Source organism: Lontra canadensis, unplaced genomic scaffold, assembly GCF_010015895.1.
Source record: "Lontra canadensis isolate GAN:19392208 unplaced genomic scaffold, GSC_riverotter_1.0 scaffold1, whole genome shotgun sequence".
Lineage (NCBI taxonomy): Eukaryota > Metazoa > Chordata > Mammalia > Carnivora > Mustelidae > Lontra > Lontra canadensis.
The window spans coordinates 109568194-109589118 of NW_022630995.1; the positions used below are offsets into that span (position 1 = coordinate 109568194).

Consider the following 20925-nt stretch of genomic DNA (forward strand, 5'->3'; position numbering starts at 1 on the left):
GCATAGTGGGAACTCTAATCATTTAAAAACTCAGTGTCAACCCCATTCAGTTTCCTCCAAGACAGTTCTCTTCTCATAGACAAATTATGCACCACTTGGGGCTCCTGGGTGTCTCAGTGGGTTAAAGCCTCTGCCTTCGGCTCAGGTCATGATCCCAGGGTTCTGGGATCTAGCCCCGCATGGGGCTCTCTGCTCATCAGGGAGCCTGCTTCCCCTTCTCTCTCTGCCTGCCTCTCTGCCTCCTTGTGATCTCTGTCTGTCAAATAAATACATAAAATCTTAAAAAAAAAACAAAATAACAAATTATGCACCACAGAAGAGTGGAGTGGTGAGTATCATTTCAGCACTGAATAAGATAAACATTTTCCCTTTACCTCACCCTTTTTTTTTTTTCACTTCATGCTGGATGATAATTCTGCTAATCCTGGCAGGTCTTTTTGGGATGTCTGAAAAAAGTCAATGGGAAATAACAGCTTTTCCATAATTCTTTAAATATCAGTGTCCATGAGCGTTCATTCTGTGTTGGTTTACACAGACAATTCCCTTACAGGTGGGATGTTAGGAGAGTATTTTAATCTTCTGTATCCAAGATTCTGTGAAGATAGTGCTACACATTTGATTTGTGAGCAAGAATAGGTCATTGTTGATTTTATTGAATTCCTAAGGAAATTGTTTTCTGTTCATTTTGAATTTCCTCTGGGTAACACATCACATTATCTTGTATGGGGGTGTCTGTGGCTCGCTGCTCGGTGCCATTAACATACATCTGGGCCACCCTTTGTGTGGAACTGTCCCCTGGTGAAACCCTCAGTTGTCTGGGATGGAGAAAGACTGCAATTTACAGAGTCCATTATCACCTCTGGACGTGTAGAATGATAATGGAAGTGACAGAGGTGCAGCTGAAAATTGGCTCTTAATATTTTATGTGTTCAAGCCGAGGATTGGAAATCTCATGCTGCTCTTTAGGGAAAATGAAGTATGTAGGGTTTTGGTTTTTTGTTTTTTTTTTTTTCCTATTAGAAAGTTATATGCAAAGAGTTGACTGCATGATTTCAAAGAAAGTATTACAGCACATTCATTTTGTGTTAACCAATACTTCTCATTAGAGGTTCAAAGGAAAAAGATTCTTCTAGGTGAAAAACTAAAATATAGTAACAAAGTATATCCATCACTGAAGCAAAGTTTTAGAACTGACAGTTATAAAATAATGCACCATATACATTACCGCTTTGTCTTAACTAATGTACTATGTCTAAAGAATCACAAATGTTTGCCTAAAGATAGTATCGCCAAATTTGGGGGTTGATTTTTCTTATTTTCCCTTCAACACATTTTTTTTTCTGATTTACGACTTAGAATAATGTTTCAAGAGCTATTATTGTCACATTGATTTTGAAAACATGATTCTCTGCCAAAAATTTTTAAGTGTTTAAGACATATGTGATAGAAAATAAATACAGCTTCTAAAATAGTTTTAGTTAATATTTACCTCAGTATATTACAATGGTTGTAATAACACTAATGAGATGCTTGTTGGAAGAATTGTTTCTTGAAAAATTCTAGCTTGAAAATCTAGCTTGACTAAGATGAGAAATAAAGCAGTGCCCTTTTTATGAGTATTTTATTACTTGTCATTCATCTTATTTCAGACAAAAGTAGTAAAATGTTTTCTTAATAAGGAAAGACTAAATATTACTGAAAGTTAGCAGATGTTAAGTCCTGTGTGTGTTTTCTTGACGTATATTTATGATATCAAGAATTTCTAATTTTTCTACTTTACCATTAGAAAACATTAGGGACATTAGTGTTTCATTATTGCCTAATCATTGATGTGTCTCAGTTTTAGACTTTGAGAGATTCAGAGATGATGGGATAAGCTTGGTGGTTTGTTTGTTTCTTTCTTTCAGTTACTTTTCAGAAATGACATTGCTTCTGTCAGTGTTTCTTTTCTGGAAACGAACATCACTTTATTCAGCTGTAAGTAGGGAAAAGTTTTAAGTTGCTATGGTGGATTTCAAGCCTCATTTAAATCAGCAACGCCTGCCATTTTGAATAAGGTCTCTGTAGATCCATTTATTTAGATGTGTCATTTAATTCAGTTGCCACTGGCAGGATCAAAGTAACAAGACTTCCAGATTGAGATTTAAGGAGAAATCTAAATGCTACAAACACCCTGTCAGAGATGCCTGATTAACTGCTTGGATTATAAATTTCTCATACTTTTATGATTCAGATGTAGTCTTCATATTGTATGAACTCAATATTAATACCATTAAGTGTCATCATTATATATTTATTGTGTCAAACCAAATTTGGGGCACTTTTACATATGGTTTCTATACTACATTAGTTTGGGGGGCCTTCCAAGTTTATGAGGAAAAATATGCTTGTCTTAGCCACTGTTAGCCCCTGATCTAATCCAGTTTCTGGGAATTAATAGGAATTCAGTAAGTATTTGTTGAATGAAGAAAGGAATTACTTCAATTCTAGACATGATAATTAAAATAGTGGTCTAGAAAATTTAAGAGATGGTTTCATAACTGTCCTTGTGTTGGTGAAAGGACGATGCTTTTCTCTTTGCTTCTGGGGACATACAATGTAAATAAATAGAATTCCAGAGATAAAAACCTGGTCAAGGTGGGGTGGGGGAGCTTAATTGATTTGCTATTTACAGGTGGACCCGGTCACAGTGGTTTTTCCTTTTGTCACAGAAACAGTTTCTCCCTCGGGGCCCTGCCAGGTCTAAAGTGTCAATGTTTAAAATGACTATTTTCTTTTTAAGTAATATAAATCATAAATGATAAAATGTTAATCTCAACAGTTTTTCTATGTAAGAGTGTGTGTCCCGGATGTTATTATATACCATACTGCCATGTTAAAAAAATCTGCAGGTATTGTTGGTAGTTGTAATTTATCAAAGGAAGTATGCAGAAAATTCCATTGCTTCACACTTTCTCACACTGTTGAGCATTATGAACACTTGTAACAGATCTGCATCTGCTGCCACCACTTTCTGTCAGCTCCACGCTGACTTAGAGCGGTTCTCTGCACTGTGTATCTGGTAATGCTAGGCCAGGAAAGCAGGATATGGAGACATTTTTGACAGTCTTTCCTTAAATAGCTCCATTATATACTATTATTAGAATTTGAAATTAAATTCATATATATGTAATTTAATTTGTTCTTCAAACAATCTCAAGGGGTAGATAGTACAGATAATGTTGTTATTGTACTTCTTTCACAGATGAGGGAACTAAGGCCCAACTGGGTTGTATGGTTTGTCCTTGGTGATGAGATTTTCCAAGGTTACATATGGACCTACAACCCCAGTTCAGTGTTCTTCCCACAGGGGTCATAATATAGTGTCCAGAAATCAGGTTTAGGTCTCTTTTTTGAGTTGGCAAATCCTGACCGTAGGAGAAATCACACTCACAATTCTACATTAGCTCGAAGAGTGCTGGCATAAAAGTGGTTGCTTCCTCTCCTGGCACAGTCCCTTCTATCTTAATTTATCAAAGTTGTGTCTACCCTAGAAGAGCTGGTTCCATGTCCCTTCTTCCTGAAAGATCCTTTTTCCTGCAGATTCCTTTACCTCTAGTACAATATTCTTTACCGTACGTCTTGTGGTAGACTTTCTGTTTTCTATCATTGTCTTAATGAACTTAAGTAGACTTGAATTCTAATCTCAGCCCTTCCATATAACTGTCATTAAGCAAATGGTTAAATTTTCTAGTAGAGCTTTCTTTGTCTACAAATAGGTCACCTACCTCATAGGGGAGTTTTCAAACTTAAAATATATAAGTAGCTCTGCAACATGTATAACATATAGTAAATGCTCAATAAATAGTGACTATTATTATTTCTGGCCTTTGATTCTCACTAGAGTTTAATTCAGATATTCCTCTTTTTAAGAATCTAACACAGTAGTTGGATACTGAATTTTATGTGAGTACCTGTTATCTATCTATCTTTCAATCATCTCTCTGTCTAATCTAATCTAATCTAATCTCTAACTACTCAGCTATTACTGGACAAGCTAGATTCAGAGTAATCTAAAAAAATGTTTCTGTATAAAATACAACATTTTCAACATGCTAGAGAGGAGCTATTTTTTTTTAGTCTTGCTTCCATGGTTCAAGGTACTATGAATATATTTTAAAAATGATTTTTATGTGGAGTCAATTCTTAACTGAGTCAGAGAAACAAATAAGCACAAGTGATGGTAACCTTCTCCCAGTCTATGTAACTGTGTGCAGAGGGAATAATAGAGCAAGCAATGCAGTGAGGACCATTGAGTGAAAATTGGTAGCCAAGATAGAGCAGTCGCACCCAAGTCTTACTCCATCAATGGACATATTTAAGGTGCCACCATTTATACATGAGAAAATGAACTGATTTTTTTAAAATTGTGGTGTAATTTACATAGAATAAAAATTATCTTTTTTAGTTTACATTTCTATGAGGTTTGACAAATGCATTCCATTATATAACCACCACAGTTGTATAGCCGACACAGTCAAGATATAGAACATTTATCATTGTCAGTGAATCTGGAATTAGGCAAGCCTAAATTTAAACTTGGATCTGCCACTCTCAGCCAGAATGTCATTGAACATTTCCCTCACATCCAAAATATTCTTCATGTCCACTTTTTGTCAGTTAATTCCCTTATTCCCAGCTTCTGGTAACAGTTATTTCCTGCTCTATAGTTTTTCCTTTTCCAGAATGTCAATAAAAATAATAATAATATATGTGGCTTCTTTCTTTTGCTTCTTTCATTTAACATAATTACCTGAGATTCAGCCATGTTTTTGTATGTATCAATAGTTAATTCCTTTCATTCCTAAGTAGTAGTCCATTTTATAGATGTAGCATGGTTCATTTATCCACTTACCAGTTGCAGGTCGCCTACAATTCTGGGTAATTATGAATAAAATCACTGTATGCATTTATGTACAGGTTTTTGTGTGAACATAAATTTTCATTTCCCTTGGGTAATAGCTAGGAGTGGATTGCTGGGTCATATGGTACGTGTTTTGAACTATTATATAAAATATAATGAATGACATGTCATACTGATGTTTTAATTTAGTAATTCTAGATTTACTCTGACTTCTGATATTATCATGAAAGATTTTCTTAAATAGTCATCATCTTGAGCATAGGTTATTGAGTATTGAGTAACTACTCTATATAAGAATTTTAATATTATACTATGTAGTCCCGCAGAGTGTACCACCATATGGCCTGCTTCTTTTCTCTGAATGGATTGAGACAATGATTTTTTGGATTCTCATCTACTATTTTGTAGATTTTTTTTCTTCTGTCTTCAAAATTTGCCAGATTCCCCTCTGGCTACTTCTTCCTGCACTTCTCTCTTCTTATTTACTGTATTTTATCTATTATATCAAAGTAAATTAATGTAAATAGTTTGTTAGTTAAATTGTTGCTTACTTAAAAACAGAGAGGCTCTGAATGAGGGCACCTCTTTTAGGTACTCTCATGAGAAGTGTATCCTTCCTTCATTTTAGATACTTTATAAGATCTACTTTTCTAAAAACCAAACCATAAAATAAAAACCCATATTTGCAGGTTCTTTTGTTATCTTCCAGAAACTTAATATTCCTTTTTTTTTAAGATGACTTTTTAAAAAAAGGTTTCATTTATTTATTTGAGAGAGAGAGAATGAGAAAGCAGGAGATGGGGGAGGGTCAGAGGAAGAAGCAGACTCCCTGCTGAGCAGGGAGCCTGATTCGGGTCTAGATCCTGGGACTCGGAGATCCTGACTGAAGGCAGTGGCTTACAACTGAGCCACCCCAGTGCCCCAGAAACTTGATATTTCTGATAAGTGATTTCTTTGGTATTATCTTAACGGTAAAATGCGCCCTGTCCTCCATTCCAGCAGTGAATACCCCAAACTGCACTACCTAACGTAAGACTTATTTCCTCTCTCTTCAAGAATGTGTTTGGGCTGCCTGGGTGGCTCATTTGGTGAAGTGTCTAACTCTTGGTTTTGGCTCAGGTCATGATCTCATGGATTGTGAGATCCAGTCCTAGTCAGACTCCATGCTCAGCAGTGAGTCCGCCTGAAGTGTCTCTCCCTCTGCCCCTCCCCCTACTCACAGGAACGCTCTCTCACTTTCTCTCTCTAAAATAAATATTTTAAAAAGAGAATGTATTCTTGTTTCTAACTCAGATTGCTCAGAAAACTCAATCATTGCTTTATATGCTCTGTCTTACAATGTTTTTAAGCTTATCTTAGCAACAAAATTGTCAAAAGCTTGATACACTCTCCCCATAAGTACTTCCCCTTCTATTAGATATATTATTGCCAAACCAGTAAATATCTACAGATCAACTGCTTGATTAGATGTTATAAAGCAGCATTATTAGGAGTATCATGTTAGTGAATTTGCATACTTGGTATTCTGAGTCTACCACAGGGTACTATTAACAACCAAACGAAACAAAGCAAAACCCTACATGCTGACTGTTGCTATCACAAGGTGATAGAGAAAAGCCCTATTTGATTCCAGATGGTGTAGAACAAAACCTAAACTTCATTCAGCAGTTCCCCTTCTTTTTTTTTCACTGTTACTCACCTAAAAAAAAAAGAAAAAGAAGAAGAAAAAGTTTCATCCCTATAATCCATATATCTAAGAAAGGAGGAGGGGTGGCATATGGAAGAAGCAGAGAAAAGTAAGGATGAAAATGATATATCCTTTTAAGTAAGGAGGGAAAACATAAACCTTAGTAAGTTAAGTTTGTAAAGCATTCTCTGAAATTTGAGATGTACATGATATATGGATCGCCTCTAAACCTTCTCCTTTGCAAAAATAGAAAAAGCAAAAGGCAACTAATAATGAAAATAAGTTGAGTGAGGTGACAGTTTTGTCATTTTTTAGATTGGATTCCCTCCCTCCTTCCCTTCCTGGATGACGCACCCAAGGCTCTGCCTCCACAACTGTCAGTTACCTCCAACGTTATTAAACCCTGCAGCGCAGATTCCATTAGAATAAATCTACCAAGAGTCGCTATTTATATGCTTCTCTGTACATTTCTAAATATAATTGAAGACTGCTTCAATATAATATTTCAGTTAATTTTTTAATGGAGCACAATCTTGGATTTGCAGAGTGGTGATAATCCCCTTAAGACTCACGAGGAGGAGAGCTAGACGCTGAGCTCCAGCAGTCGGTGGAGGAGAGAATTATTAGTCCACTGCCCCTGTTCTGAGACCCTTCTCCTTAAACTTGTCACACATGTAATGTCCTCTTGGCTAATTGTACTGGTTCCTAAAGGACTTCATAAGGCAGTTCATTACACCTACCTGTTGTCAGGCAAGTGTCCACATTTTGTAAATGGGATTGCTGAGGCCCCCAGTGGACTCCCCAGGATCGCACAGTGACTAAGGGAAATGGGGTTAATAGAAAACAGGTCTCTCTCTAACTGGTGCTCTTTTCACTGTAGAATTCCACGTTAACGAGGTTAACCCCGATTTGGTTGCTAATCTCTCTATTTCCAATATTTTGTTCTCTCACACTTTAGTAGATTATCAGCATATATAGAGATGTACTATTCTAATAGCCATCACCATGAATGAAGACTAAGGAATTCATTCTGTCCCTATTTAAAAAGGGTCTTAATGGATTAACATACAGTTACATATAAAATAAAAATTTATGATTTAATTAAAAATTTTGTAAAGGGGGCGCCTGGGTGGCTCATTGGGTTAAAGCCTCTGCCTTCCGCTTAGGTCATGGTCCCAGGGTCCTGGGATCGAGCCCCCCATCAGGCTCTCTGCTCAGCAGGGAGCCTCCTTTCCTGCCTCTCTCCTGACTGCCTCTCTGCCTACTTGTGACCTCTGTCAAATAAATAAAATTTTAAAAAAATCTTTAAAAAAAAATTTTTGTAAAGTTAGCTTGATTTAATCTTTAGTAAAAAATAGAGTATTTATATCATATAATAAGGAACAGATCAAATACTATCATCCCTTAGACTTAAAATTCAATAATCCCACAGAAACCCCATAAAGAATAATATTAAATAGAGACAACAAATAAATAGCTCAAATAAACTTTGCTACACTTTTTTTAAGTTGGTAGAATTCTATTTAGAGATGTCAATTTCCATGTTGTATCTCTAAAAATGTATAAACTGAAAATTGAAGAATAAGATAACAAAAGGGCAATATTGTTGAATATAAAATTTTCAGTGAGTTCCAAAAGGAGGAATTTATTAAATTCTTAAAGATTCTAGATTTTTACAGAAGCCTGAGGAAGAAAGATGACTGACCAATAGCTTTGATTGTTCATATAAAATCTAAGTGTATTTAGGCAAGCAGATAGTTATCATTAGGTTATCCAAAGGAATCTCTTGAGAGTACTTAAAACACTAACTCATACTGTGAGCAGTAAAAATAAGTAGCTTATTACCCTCTAGTAACTTCTAATTAAATTTGAAAAATAATGACAGAAATAAGCAAAGGCCTCTGAGGCCCTCCCTGGTCTCCCGGTGGCCCCTCTAATCTGGTCATGTGCCAGTCTCTTCTTGCCAGGGTCACATTGGCCTCGTTGCTGTCTCTTGGCCTATCCAGCCTGATTCCGAGCTCAAGTCTCCTGCATTAGCTGTTCCTTTCCTGGAAAAATGTTTTCTTATTTTTATCATCTAGTCCTTTCCTGACTGGTCTCACTGAAATATTATCAGTTTCCTACTCACTCTATCTCCAACAAGCATGTTTCTTTACATGTTCTCTCCACTGGAATGTAAACTCTTTGAGGGAAGGAATGATCTCGTTCATCATTATGTCCTCTTAATCTAGGGAACACTTGCCAGACTTATCAGCATAGTAAATAATACGAGAAGAAGCTACATGTACTATATATTTTGTATGAGTGTGTGTGTGTGCGTGCATGTGTGCACATGCTGGTGCATGTATACTCATGCCTGGGATGTCTAAGAGAAAAATAAAGGACACCTCTGCATATATTTGTTATTTAGCACACTGACTGTTATTCAGCAAACTATTAAAATATATTGCTAATTATTCTTTGTAACCTTGCTATTATTTTTCCTAACCAAAATTTTCCTAACTGCGAGTAAAAGGGCAGAAGAAAATAAATCTATGTCGTTAAAAATAGTAGGGACTTTCAAGATTTTCTAATTCCCTCTCTTTTGGGGAAAGTCATGCAGTTGTCCAGTTAAGGTAAATGAGACCCAAAAAGGTGATAGAGTACACAGGGGCACATGTCTAGTAGACTATATAAGCCATTCACCAAACTGGGCTTTTCAATGGACTGACCCAGGCTGCCTTTCTTTCCTCTGTCTTGGGTTATCCATTTATCTACTTGCCTGGCATCTGTTGGTCTAAATGGTTTCCTATACTATTTGACTTCATGTAAGTGACATTCTGAAGCAGTGTTTAAGAGCCCATGTTCCTGTAGAAGACTGGTTTGGATCCTGATGATACCATTCACTATATCACCAGATGTATCAACCTAGGTAGGATGACTGCCTCAGTTACTTCATCCATAAAACTGTAGTAACACTACTTATTTTTTCTGTGATCTTTAAATAAAATAATATATATGTGTGTGTATGTACACATAAATATGTAGAACAGAGGGGCGCCTGGGTGGCTCAGTCTGTTAAGCGTCTGCCTTCATCTCGGGTCATGATCCCAGGGTCCTGGGATCGAGCCCGGCATTGAGGTTCTGTGCAGAGCCTGCTTTTCCTTCTCCCTCTGCTGCTCCCTCTGCTTATGTCCTCTCTCTCACACACACATTCACTCTGTCTCCCTATCAAATAAATAAATAAAATCTTTTTAAAAATATGTAAAACAGGAATTACACCTATTTTTTATAAGATTTTTAAAGTGAAAATTGAGGATAAACAAAAACTGAGTAGTAACATATTAAGCAAACACCTAGCCAGAGTAACTTAGAAATGTCTTTATTAGTTAAAAATTGATTTAAGGAAGAAAAAAAAACCGCCTTGGATAAATTTCTTACCACTAACCAAAGAGTTCTCCTTCAACTATTAATTAAATGTAAAACAATTTCAGTATTATCTTTGAAACATACAATTTTAAAAGTTAAATTTACTGCAAGGAGAGTAATAAATTCATTTGAAGTCCATTATGAATGATTTTTATATTATGTCTTGGTTTAGCAGTGCCATTGCTTCCTTTCATTAAGCCTGATAATGATGAGATGGCCATATTTGACTTTTCGGAAGTGCATAGAAATGAGATGCAAAAATGAAATCTGGTGGCTTTAAATTGAAGTTAACTCTCTGTATCCATTTTGGAACCAGTTTCTCAAACATTCTTGAGTTTAAATGGCCTTCGTGAAGGAATGCTTTTGTTTGGTCAAAAATCAAATTTAGAGATCAGGTATTCTAAATTCTAATGTTATACAAGTCTATTTCCAGTGGCCTCACCAGTTTTTCTTAGTGTTTTTGTTCCTCTTCTCTTTTTAAAAATCAATTGAATATAGCTGAAATTTAATATTTGTGAAGTTCTTTTAAATTCTTGAGATGAGTGACTCTATAAATATGCAAAATATCATTGTTAATTCTCAGGAGTGCTAAAAAATTACTTAGCTGTTTGTAAAGTTCCCTGAAGATGAAAATCATGATGTAGGCACTAAGTGTAAGTTTATTAAAGAAAACCATGTTAGAGCTGTTGGCTGATGAGCACTTTGTAAATTTCATTTCACTGAACTCCTTTCAAAAGTTCACTGAGGCATGGTGAAATGTTATTCAAGCACTCCAGGAATCTTTCCCATATTATTATTATTTCTTCTTCTCCTTCTTCTCCCTCTTCTTCTTCTTCTTCTTCTTCTTCTTCTTCTTCTTCTTCTTCTTCTTCTTCTTCTTCTCCTTCTCCTCCTCCTCCTCCTCCTGCCCCTCCTCCTCCTCCTCCTTCTTCTTAATCTTTTTAATATCAAGTCTTAGGAATTCTAGTTTTCTTTTTTTAACCATCACCATTACTACCATTTTGAAACCTATATATAATACCTTAAATTGTATATAAACGAGTCTCACTATAGATGCACTATTGTCTTTTTATTCTAAAGAAATAAGTAGAGCTTTCTACTCATACTTACTAAATGAATTATTTATTTATCAATCAAAATCAAACCAATATTTGAAATAATTATGAGAATACTGAATAATTGGAGAGAATCTAATATCCCCCTTCATGGTAAGTGATATGAATTATCTCTACTAACTTACTATTAATGAAGGTTATTAAAAAAAGTAGTCTTGTTTGAATTCCTCATGTTTAGAGAGCGAAGTACTTTTTTCAATGTGACTGAATTCACCTGGGCTATCTCTTTTTCATTACCATTCCCTAACTAGCACTAACTCACAGGGAAAAAATTAAAAAGCCAATAAACACACAGATAAGTCATCTCTCACTGAAAATAATTTGGTGCTTCCCTTTATCCCATTACGTATCTTTCTGGCATCTCTATGCATGTAGAACAGCGGAGAGCCTATCTGGGATTTTAAAATGTCTGTATAGTAATACCAGCAAAAGTAGCTGAGGGTAGCTAGCTACCTTGCCAAACAGAATAGAAGCGGCCGAACTGCCAATCAAAAACAATAGCAACAGTTAGCCAAATTGTGGCCACAGAGAGCTGGGAGACTGGAGAGAAATATGAATAAGAGAAAGCAATCAGTATTATGGGAATGGATGCTCTTGACTTATCCTTCTTCCTGCACACTCTCTCCTTTTCTCTAGCTTTCTCACATTTCAACTTCTAGTAAGGAGTTGGTGAAGGAGTAGTGACATGAGATATGAGAGCAAGATTGACATTCCACTTCTTGGTGCTTGTGGGTCACTACACACTCTGACATATAGGTTTATGTTTCCCATCCAATTACCCAGTCAAAATGAAAATGTTCATTGTTTAAGGAAAATCCACAGTGACATCAGCATCTCCTAAATTTATCTGACCAAAGAATACTTTTTTTCTGAAATACCATTAACATCCCACTTCTAAAACCAGTGTTCCATAGAATGCATTTTGAGGAATGATGCTTTAAAAAAAACAAACAAGGTTCAATTACATTTTCAGCATACCACATCAACAAGGAAATACATAATAGTTTTTTTCCCAAGTTTTCCTTCAAAAATAGTTCAAATAAAAATTACTTTGTTTCTGAAAGTATTACTCTTTCATCTATCAGAAACACAGGTATGATGCTAACCATATCAGATAACTAAGGGACTGTTCATGATTTATTAAGTAAACTTTGTCTTAAACACAGAAAGGAGAAGAGGAAGAAAGAAAATAAAAACTCACACTAACACTCTTCTTTTTGCTAAATGATTCAGATTTTTCCTTTTGAGTTTATGGTTCTAATGGCCTCTGAACCCTTCTTCATGTCATTCTTGCCAGCCATGCTTATAAATCTTTTACATTCTAGAAGCTTAGGATGTTTCATTATTTATCTGTATTCGTTGGGGCTAGCCTTGATGAAGAAGACTATTTATAATGGACTGCTTATTGCAAGGGCCTGTAAAAGAAAAATAAGCTGATCATGGCCTGTGAACTTGGAAGTGCACCAGAGGTGTAACTTTTCTAGTTACATGACAGGGCAGAAGGAGACTGAAATCTGAATTTTTGAGGATTTAGGGATTATAAACATAGCTACCTTGTTCCCTCGTCTCATAGTGAGAAGGAAGGATGCAGCATTTAGTGATAATACTAGTACCATAGGCCCCCCGGTTTACTGCTGATTCACTTCAATGTATAGGGATAACATGGAAAGAAGAAGATACCTGTAGCTCATTTCTAGAAAACTAGGTATCTTCAGAAACCAGGGCCACTGTTCTTAAATTTTAAAATAAATCCAGCTGTTTTGTAAGCTCTGCACAGGGTAAGCATTTTCTGTTCCAGCACACGTCAGATAATGTGTGCTTGGTTGGGTTCCTTGGAGGCAAAATGCAGATAATAAAAATATACCTATCTTTTTAAGGATGTTGGAGTGATAACTGCGTTTTTGCTATCATTATTTATCAGTGAAAAGTTAAAAGCACTTTCTGAAAATTGTCCTTTGTTTCGAGAAGTGTATCTGTGCTTCCTACGATACTTTTAAATATATTTTTTATGATTTCATTTATAGATGTTTTCAAAAAGAAACTTTTCCATGGTTGAATTATTAAGAGGGTAACTGTTCCCAGAAAATCATCTTGACTCCAAAGCCCTGGAATTCATTCTTCTAATCTGCACAATTACATAGTGATATGTGGTTATTTGGGAGCTTTGTTTTAATAGAGGAAGAAGACATACAGTTTTTGATTTTCACTTGTATTACTTTGAAGTGGTTATGGAATCTCCAAGTTCAGGTCCAGGACTATCTTTATGAGAAATGTCTTGTTAAAAATAGAGTGATCTCTGGAAGAACAAATTTGATATTTGGTTATGTTGCCAGACTTCTCTATAACTTCGATCTGCTAGAACAGTGCCAATATCTGTAAATGGAGCTCCTTTCCTGCAAAGTTTATTTTACAATGGATTGTGTTACAGTGATAGAGAAGAAAATCCTTACAGATTATTAATGAATTTAGAAGCATGCATGTGCAAAGTTGACTGGCAGCTCTGCCTTTATCTCTACACCGAAATAAACTACAGCTAAATTGTGAAATTAATCACATTGAAGTCTTGGGCTCCGATAAGGAGGCTGCCATTCTATTTTATTTCTTTTGATGCTGCAAAAAACAATTTAGTAAAGTTTTCTTAGTTGGGATTTTGCTTTTATTACAAAATCGTATGGCATCACATGAGATCTTATCATTAATGCTGTATCATTCTAGTGATCCAGTAATATCTCTGTGAAATTTTAGTGTTGTAGGAAAACTCATTGTGGTTCTGCTTTAGACTAGTCCTTACTATCTACTATACCCACTGCAAAATACGGTGACCTATGCTAATCATAATTTTTCAGTATTTTATTTTATAGTTTTATTTTATAGTTTTATCATATCTTTATGATATCATCTTTATCATTTATTATATTGTTTTATCATATCTATATAGGAAAAAAGGGCTATATCCTTTATTGCCAATTATTTAACCTTTCTAATAAAATTCTGTATTTTTCTTCCCTTGTGCTACAGGTTCCAGTACAATATGCCACAGCATAAAGACAGGCTTTGATCTCCTCACTTATATAATATTGTGATTTGTGAATTTTTAATAAATAAAAATATTGACCCCACTAATTTAAAATCTTGCATTTTTGAATCCTTGAGAATTTCAGATTATACCAAAAGAACTATGATAATGTGAAGCCACTAGTTCCAGTATTCAGAGCCACCTAAATATGAATTTTTAATAATATTTTAATAAAATATAACGAATGTATTAGAATTGACATGATACACTTATGTAAATTTCACAATTAGAGCTGCATAATTTATTCACATCAATATTAGACCTATATTTGATGTTCAGCTATGCTTTTATTCACTTTAAAATGGTTTCTGTTCTGCTTAATTGGTTTGGATTTGCTCTGTCAGGTTTTTTCCCCTTTATTTCCTTAGTGAGAAAGTTGCAGACCTGCTGTTTTATATTAAGTCTCTATTTTTTTTTTTTTACAAGAAAGAAAAAGGCAAGCAAAAATCTAAGTCTGATTAAAGACAGTTTATTCAGAATTTATGAGCATTTCAAAAAAATGTTTCCTGCTTTCACTGAAGCATTATGAAAATCCCATGATACATCTTTCATAGAAAGTAGACACTAGAAAATACATAAGCCATGAAATTGCATTAAAGATCATTATTTCCAAAATCATAATATTGACTGTGTTCTGGAAAAATTGAGCATAATGTCAGGGGGACAGCAGCCCCACACCCTTCCTTAATTGGTTTGCTTTCTCTTTGTATAGTTCTTTTGGTTACAGAGCAATTAGTACTATTCCAGAGTGTACTGGTAGAATATTCTGTTATACTAGTAGCTTGAAATTGTTCTTTTAGCTCTTAAGTTATTTCTAGAGTTAGTTAAGAGGGACAGCCTAGGACCTTTTGTCATGAGTAAGCCATCTTCACATTTTCTGTAAGATGGCTGACTCAATATGCCAGAAAAAGAGCTAGACCATTCATCCCTAGTAGTCTCTGTAATTAGTTGTGTATCTTTGTACTATTTAGTGTAATCGTTGGAACAATCACTGTGGTTGCAATTCGCCTTTAATTTCTTGACTGTGGTTTTCTTCCTGCTCTCTTATACTGAGGAATCTTTCCTAGCTTCAAAGAAGTTTAATAGTCTACCTCCAAGAAAATAATTCGTGGACTTTCTGAAGATACTATTATGTAATAGAGGGGCATTTTCTCAATTTTGGAGAAACAGATTATGGGTTATTATTTTTAATCTAGTAGTTAATGATTGCTCCAGTTAGTTTTCTTCTTGGAAATTTTTTTCATCAAACAAGTTATAATATCTTATATCCCTAGTTATTATCAATCTCATAAATGGATAATCACAGGAAATTATTAGAATAAAAATTATTTTAAGTTACATTTGCATTTAATGTCATAGGACCCTTTTAAATTATAGAGAGGTACTTCATGAAAATCAGACTTAGCCATGGGTAATTGTACAATAGTTTCTGCTACAACACAGCATATGGTCCTAAAACTTAAAACTTACCCCACAATGCAAAATCATTAAATAAAAATCACAAGTACTTATTGGAAAAATGGGGTTGGGGCATAGCACTCAAGCTTTGAATTAGGCATAACCACTGATAAATATGGAAAATAAGAGCGTAGTTTTAAACATGCACGTGGTTAAGAAATACATAAATGCTGCAATAAATACGGATTTTACCACGGAAGAGACCTGACGTTTATTTACAGAATAGTTGCAGCTTGGAAGTTATTGTGAGGAGGTGGAAGGAGAGTTATCTGAAATCTGACAGGAAGCTGGAACACCAGATGTGGACCGTTAATGCATGTGGTAAACTGAAGTAGCTGGTAGATGTGTGAGGGGTGTGTGTGTGTACGTGTGCACGCATAGACGCTCATGGATTTTTGTGTATTCCTATGTTGCAGGTTCAGATAGGTACAATTTTCTGTGTTCATCTCTTGTTTCTCACATACAAAATAACGAACAATCAAGTGGGAAATTTACATCATGCTCAAATTATTCCCTGTTAGCAATTTGCATTTGCAAAACAAGACTTATGGTGGAAATGACTGCATTTGAGAAATGGGCACACTAACTTTCTCATTGAAGATCAGGAGTGCCATGACTGTTCAATTTTGTCGCTAAAAGTGGTACCATTGATATGCAATGTCTTGATTTTTCCATCTACTGTTAAGCACAAGTGAACTTCACCTCTCTGTCCAACTTGATTAAATCACTGGAATTTGTTTTGCCTTCAGAAATAATATCTTTCCTAGAGGGGATATCAGAATCAGAAAGACCGCTGAGTATTCATGTAATATTTAAAACTCTTTCGTTTGTCTGCTTTCTTGTTCTCTGTCTCTGGAATTTGTGCTTACCAAACCAGTCAGGACAAACACGCATGTGATTCTCTATTCATTTAACGAATGAGTGGATTTAAAGGAGTAAGTGAAAATGTGGAACACGCAAAATGTACTCAACCTATCCTATTTCCTGTTGTGTTTTTTGGCAAGACAAAAATCTGCTGTGATGTGTTGCTGTACTCTGAGAAAAGTTAACAAATATTGGAGAGGAATGGGCTTTCACAGACTTCAGTGCTTCTGTGGCCCTTGAAATGTGCTTTCATATTCTGGAGCTAGACTCCAGTGCACAGAGTAGAAAAATAATAAGTCCTTTGAGCTGAAACTTCATAGTCACTGTGGGATATTCAAGAAGAAGGCCATTGGGGAGAAAGATAATATAGTCATAGCTTTGAACTTGTCCTGGATTTTACTTGCCAGAAACCAAGTGAGAGTCACTCTGACACCTTATTATTACTAGCTCTTTCTCCGAGTTGGGAAAAGTGCTTCACAGTCCATGTTGATAAAAGTGAAGGGAGTTCACACATAAGAGAGAAGGTGGTCTTGAATTTTAGTGTAAAAAAGAAGTACAGCAAGACTAAGATCTACTCCAAGCCTCAACTTGGAGGCTACTTTCAATGGTAAGTCTTTCCTTCCCTTCTGATCCAAGTTGGGTGTCTCTTCTCACATTGCCAAAGCACTTTTCAGGCTGCATTATATTTCTCTGTTTTCTGTTTTCTGTTGTGGGGTGAGGACAGAAACATTTCTGTCTCGTTCCCTATTAAGTGCCCCAGTGTTTAGTTATGTCTGGTGTATATTGGTGCTTAATAAACATATATGAGTGAGTGAATAAGAATTAGAACTCAAAAACTTACTGTCTACAGGATGAGATAAAAAATAAACATACAAATGGGCTAAGAAATAATATGGCGTGTTACCGTAGCATGAACAAGTACTGTCTAAGAAAGAAACACACAGATGGACTTTAATTCATTCAGTCAACAGCCGTCTGCTGTATACCTACTCTGCTGTGCTGTGTTAGATGGCATAGTGAATTAGAAATATAGAGTCCCAGCCATCAGGAGTTCAGAGCCTAGTAAAGTACACAGACATTACTTAAGAAAACATAAAGTACTATTCAAGGTCCGATAAGGATGGTTATAGAGCATAACTGGGTAGACATAGTCCACAAGGGCAAGCAGTAAGGGCATTTGTTTTTATTATGTTCAATTAGCCAGAGTATAAATACATCATAAGTTTTTGTTGTAGTGTTCATGGATGGAACTGGGGAGGATTATGCTAAGTAAGGGAATTTTTACGAAGGTGATATTTAAAAGTGGCAATTGAAGAATGAGGAGGGGCAGGAAGAAAGTGATTAACCTGTGCTTGGGCTGTGAAGACAACAGGGGCTCAGTTGTATGAGCGCAAGAAAGAAGGCTGGTTCAACTGGAGATGAGTGGGCCAGGTGTGAGGGACTGGGGTGGCAGTTTGAGAAATAGGCTGAAGCCAGATCATGCTTGGCAGAAAGTTCAGATTTCAGTCAGGGTGAGGTTGTGTGCATTTGTAAAAATTTAGTGAATTTGAACTTAATATTTATGAATTCTAATTTGTGTAAATATTTTTACATTAAAAAACTAAACAAATAGGGAACTCTGGTTAATGATATTCATCCTTAAATATTTAGGGGAAAGTATACTAGGGTCTGTAATTTACTTTCAAATACATGCAAAATGTGATAAAACAAGTAAAGTTACTAATAAAATATAGGTGGTAGATACATAGATGCTCACTGTAAAATTCCTTCAACTTTGCCGTGTGTTTGTATTAGTGTTCATAATAAACCTTTGGGAAAAATAAGTAAATGCTCAAAAATGTTAATGAGGAAAGATCTAAAAATCATGCAAAATCCCACAACCAAAAGGATTATTCTAGCACTTTCCCATGTGGTTCTTCTTCTGTGAATTTTTATTTTACTGGAATTTGTACCTGCTTTTAAGATAGTATATCCCGTAGCTTTAAAAACATGGCAGATTATTTCCATGTTTTCATATCACTGAGACTATCAGATCTTCTGCTGAGGGACTTCTGTAAGGAAGTATAAAAACAAATCTATTAGTTGAGATCTCATCAATCCTTGACAGTCCAGTGGCCCCATCAGTGTAGCATAAAGGAAATCAACACACATGAGTCTATTCGTGTGATCGGCTATCAGCCAAAGATACTGCATAATTTTTTTTTTCAGGTTTGCAGTTGACTTAAATAACATAAAAGAAAGAACTATTGTTTCTTTGAAAATTAGGTAAATGTGCCCAGGAGTCTCCGTCTACTCAGTAGCTTGGCTTTTAACCTGACTATAAAAATTTAAGTAGCATAGTCTGAAGGCTATGGAACAGAGATCTCTTTTCCTTGATGAGTTGTTCCCCACCATGCCCATTTCACTGATAAATTAGTGCATCACAGAATCACATTGGAAACCCTGTGCTTGATCTCCCTATGTTTTCAATGAAAACATTTCCCTTTTATTGATGTTTGTTCTTATTGACCCTCTGAGGTCAGAAGACAGAGTTTCTTTATTAAATCAGTAAATCAGGGGTATTTAATTGGCTCTAGAAACTTCTGAGTGGTCTTGGCCTATTCCAGCCCCAAACAGGGTTCTGACCAACCACTGCTTTTTCAAGAAGGTAGGGGGTGAGAGATTATAACAAGCTTTGTGTAAGAATCGGTCACTCATTGCCTTCAAAGCACTGATTTTCTTGGTGTAGGCAACATGCCAAAATCAATGTTTTTGACTCACATAAAGAAATAGTTTAACATTTAGAAAACTATATGGTTATTTCCCCTTTTCTGAAAAGCCAGCAGACATTAAAAAAAATAATAATAAAATACATCGTAGGTTTTTACAGAAGAACTTATTTTTATCTCTGTGTTACATAGAAAATAATTAGATGATTGTTGGCATTAGCAACTGTGCTAAGATCAATGATAAGGCAGAAACGAGGAAAGCAGACTTTCATAATGAGAGTAAATGGCCTGGAGTCTACGAGAAATTGCTGAGAATCCTCTTAGGGTGGCACCACTGCTAATTAAAACCTGAGAAACAACACCAAAATTGTTCAGGAAACATGGATACTCATTGCAGAACCAACCTTGAGGGTCATTCCAATTTCTAAACTATCTTCATTGGAATTTGAGTTTTAAAAAACATCTCCAGAGCTGCACAACCTCATTTATATTCATTTCCTTTTATATCGTTTTCATTGGTTCCCTCGGTTTTCTCTTCTTGAGCTTAATGTCATTATTACTTGTTATGGGGCAGTGAGAAGTGAGGGAAGCAAGTTGTTGAGAAATCGTGCCTGTGGCAAGTGTTTCTAGACTGGAAAGTGCAGCCTCATTTATCACCATCATTATCACTAAAAAGCTATGGGTCAGGAGTGTCTTAAGTCCCCTGTGTTTCAGCATTGTCTACTAAACTGGGGTTAATTAAAATGTCTCTTTTAAAAGTACTTCTCTTGAATACAAACACACACACACACACACACACACACACACATTTTTTGTTCCTGTCTTTTTAAAAGGAGTCATTATTCTATGTCTTGCAGGAGGGAATGGAATTGACATGATATGTCATGGCTTCATTTTTCTAGACTAGAAAAGGAAAAAAAAATTTACTAAGAAACTGTGACTTTCAGATATATAGATGTTTCTACCCTCATGCGAAGGTTATATTCCATTTTAAAAATATCTTTATGTTGTACCCCTTATTCTCTTGATTTTTTTTTTTTTAAGCAGGCTCCACACCCAGCATGGAGCCAAATATGGGGCTCAAACTCATGACTTGTGACATCAAGACCTGAGCTGAGATCAAGAGTCCGACACTTAATGGACTGAGCCACGAAGGTGGCCCCTCTCTTGCTACTTTTTAAAAGGCAAAAGTACCCTTAATCTCCATTTTCACTCTTCCAAATAATATATTTCCCTCCCTTGTGGTTCTCAAGCTAAGAACTAGATAGGTATTGCCTAGGAAGTATATTTTAAGATTTCTCAGGTCCATCACCAGAGATTTTGATTCAGTAGGACCATAGTGGGACCCAAAAATCTGTTTTTTAACAATTCTCAGAGGAGGGATGCCTGGGTTGCTCAGTGGATTAAGCCTTTGGCTCAGGTCGTGATCTTGGGGTCCTGGGATCAAGTCCCACATTGGGCTACTTGCTTAGGAAGGAGACTGCCTCTCTCTTGGCCTGTTGTTCCACCTGCTTATACTCGCTCTCGCTCTCTCTCTCTCTCTCTCTGCAAATAAGTAAAATATTTAAAAAAAAATTTCTCAGAGGAGAGTCTTATGCATGTGAACCTTGGACATATTTTGAACAACTCTGTTTTCTTCCGCCATTGCATAGTATTATGGAGGTGAGCAAGGGGTACTATGAAACTGTACAGGATTCAATAGAGAA

At 35.8% G+C, this 20925-nt stretch overlaps 1 protein-coding gene across 2 annotated transcripts in view; it reads left to right on the top strand.

Moving 5' to 3' along the window:
• Positions 1-20925, top strand: part of UNC5C (unc-5 netrin receptor C) — a 345714-nt gene that overhangs the window by 88446 nt on the left and 236343 nt on the right. The gene's annotated exons all lie outside the window — the stretch shown is intronic.